Source organism: Quercus lobata, chromosome 2 (genome assembly GCF_001633185.2).
Source record: "Quercus lobata isolate SW786 chromosome 2, ValleyOak3.0 Primary Assembly, whole genome shotgun sequence".
Classification (NCBI taxonomy): Eukaryota; Viridiplantae; Streptophyta; class Magnoliopsida; order Fagales; family Fagaceae; genus Quercus; species Quercus lobata.
The window spans coordinates 15,900,221-15,903,496 of record NC_044905.1 but is presented as its reverse complement, the minus strand read 5'-3'; positions in this window follow the sequence as shown (position 1 = coordinate 15,903,496).

Here is a 3,276-nt window from a genome sequence, read left to right as displayed (position 1 = left end):
TTGACGTGTAGGTTTAAAGAAAATAGTTAGAATTCTAGAAAGATGATGTTTGGGTCAATACTTTTATGTGGAATGCCATCATAATTCATAACATTCATACTATTGGACTCAAGTGTGAAAATACCATTAGAGAATTTGCTTATTTGGTGGAGTTTATAATTTATACCTGCAAAACAATTAGTTTGTTATGTTTAAATTTGGATGGCCTTTTAGGAGTGTGTGATGCTGGCTTGCTTTTTTTTTTTTTGCTTGTAATGCAATGGTGAAGGATTTATTTTTAATCAATCTTTCTATATATAGATCATGGGACTATGAGTATACAAATGCAATTGGAATATGCATATAATAGTGGGGTTGATAGTTTATATTGAAGTACTGTTAGTTGAACACATAATAATGTTGTTGTTTTTTTTTTTTTTTTAATATATATATATATATATATATTTTTTTTTAATTTTGTGATGATAGTTTACTTTTTTGGCTTGTTTTGGAATGGTAAAGAACAACAAAGTTAGTGGTGAGCATTGAAACAATAAAGCCTAATTCCATAAAAAAAAAAAGAAAAAAAAAAGCCTAATTCCCACCGTGAGCTACATAAATATATGTTATTTTATTTATTATTCTTAGGTCAGAGAATAGTATTTATTATTATTACTCTCCTATTAAGCCATATCAGCGTAGTATTACAGTTCACTTCAATCCATGTCGGTCCACTTCGGTCTACTTCATTTCTATCCATTCAATCCGCTTCACTTCGGATCACTTGGGCCACTTTGATTCATTTTGGTCTGTTTTAGTCCATTTTGCATCAATTCGGTCCGTTTTGAACTAATTAGGTCTTAAATTGATTCTTTTTGTAAGTTGCTTTTTCAATTTTGAGCTAAAAAATCTAAACAAAATAGGCATTAGAAATTAGAGATATGAACTCTAAAAAAGTAATAAAAATGATAAATATTTATAAGATTACCTTAAAATTCAAGTTTCAATAATGTAGACATTATACTTGTATTTGGAAAGAAAAAATGCTACAATTCTAAATTTACATAATAATTTAAATTTAATGTAACATCTTAAATGTGTTTTATGGAATGAGGGTATACATTTTTTTTAGCATTCTTGGACCTGTTCAAATTAGTGAATCGATTATGGTATTTTTTTTTTAAAAATCCTTTCATATATATAAATATATATATATATATATATATATATATATTTATATCACTATATATTATTGTTGAATGCAAAATACATTATATGTTTCATTAAAAATATAAAATAAATTTTTAATAACATGTGAACTATTTCACCCACAAATTTTATATTATATTCTTATAAAATAATTATATTACATTTTCTCATGCAGTACAGGTTTGCAATGAGTAGCAGTAACATTGGCGATGAATTTTATCAATTACTTCACCTCTTTATTCCCTCAAGCCCCTTTCTCTCCGGTAAGCAATGAAGACCTTGAGGCCTTAATTCCTTGTTAGCGGTGGCTGTGATGGGTGATCGTATAACATGTTTCACTCTCACACGTACAATAACCTCACTTAATGGATGGTGTTTCTTTATGGATGAAGTATTTGTTTCAGTAGAGAGAAGCTGGTCTTTGGATAGGGTTGTGGCTTTCGGGGTTGATGTATCTAGTCATACAATTGTGTCTATTTCCAAGGGATACAAATTTCCCAACACATACCCAGGATTCTCATTTGCATCTTGACACATTTTTACAATATATTCTCTTTGCAAACACAAGGTTGCATTTTGTGATTACTACCTAGTGAGACTGCTATCCATGTTTGGGACTAACATGATGGTGAGAAAATAAAAAAGATTGTGTTCAACCTGGGGTGTCCAATACAAGGCTACTGACCTTGATGGAATGCCTACGATATTTTATAAGCATTATTGGGAAATCATTAGCAAAGGCATTATCTCAGTTGTCCAAAGCTTCTTCAATAAATGTTTCCCTCTCAAAGAACTAAATCACACCTTCATTATCCTCATCTCCAAGTCTAATCGTCTTGCCACAATTTAAAATTTCAGACCTCATAGCCTATGTAATGTGGCCTAAAAAATCATATCAAAACTATTTGCTGATAGATTTAAGCCTATCCTCTCTAGGATTATCAGCCCATGGCAATTAGCATTCCTTCCAGGCAGGTCAATCCAAGACAACATCCTTGTTGCTCATGAAATCACTCATTATATGAAAGCTACCAAGTAAAAACTTGGTTATATTGCTATTAAAATTGATCTTGAAAAAGTTTTTGATAACATTGACTTACATTTTTTCTCCTCTCCACTCTCAAATGTTTTGGGTTATGTGACAGTTGGATTCACCTTATCAAACTATGCATCACAACTACCTATTCTTTGTTCTTATTAATGGGGTATATTATGGGTTTCTTTAAATCAAAACGGCTTAGGCAAGATGATCCCATCTCTTCTTTCGTCTTCATTCTTGTTATAGATGTCCTTTCTAGGCTTCTCCCTAAGGCTGAGGGAGATGAGGATATCAAAGGTATTCAAGTAGCAACAGGCTGCCCTAGATTTTCTCATCTTGTTTTCGTCGATGATCTTATAATTTTCGTTAAGAGAAAAAGAAGAGGCTATATTTGCTATAATGCATTACTATGATCAATTCCAAGCATGATCAGGCTATCCGTCAACAAAGCTAAATCTTCTATCCTTTTCAACTACACTGGTACCAGCACAAAGAATGTATTTATTAGCATGTCTAGCCTTAACATCCTCCAATGAGGTTCCTCCAATGCCTCTTGTCTTGGTATCTCTCTCATTTTAGGGACATCTAAAAGATCTACTTTCCAAGATCTCATTTCAAAGATGATACCAGAGTTGATGGTTGGTGAACAAAAGTCCTTACAGCACTACCAACTTATACCATGTCTACCATATATCTTCCAAAATCCACTTGTATATTAATGGATAAGCTCCTCAAGGATTTCTTTCGGAATAGGAATCCCAACTCTAGAGGTTGCCATCTTAAATCTTGGAAGGAAATATGTAAACCTAAATCAACTGGTGGTTTTGAACTAAGGAGATTCTCTGAAGCAAATAGGGCTCTGATAGCTAAACTCGGTAGGCAAATTGCCACTGGCAGTAACAAGTTCTGAGTTCAATTGGTGTTTTGGAAATATCTAAAAGGTACCCCATTCCTCTTTGCCTCCTTAATGCCAAATCCATCCTTCACTTGGAATGGAATAACATATGGGATCAGGAACCTCAATTAGAATTTGGGATGACTCTTGGGTC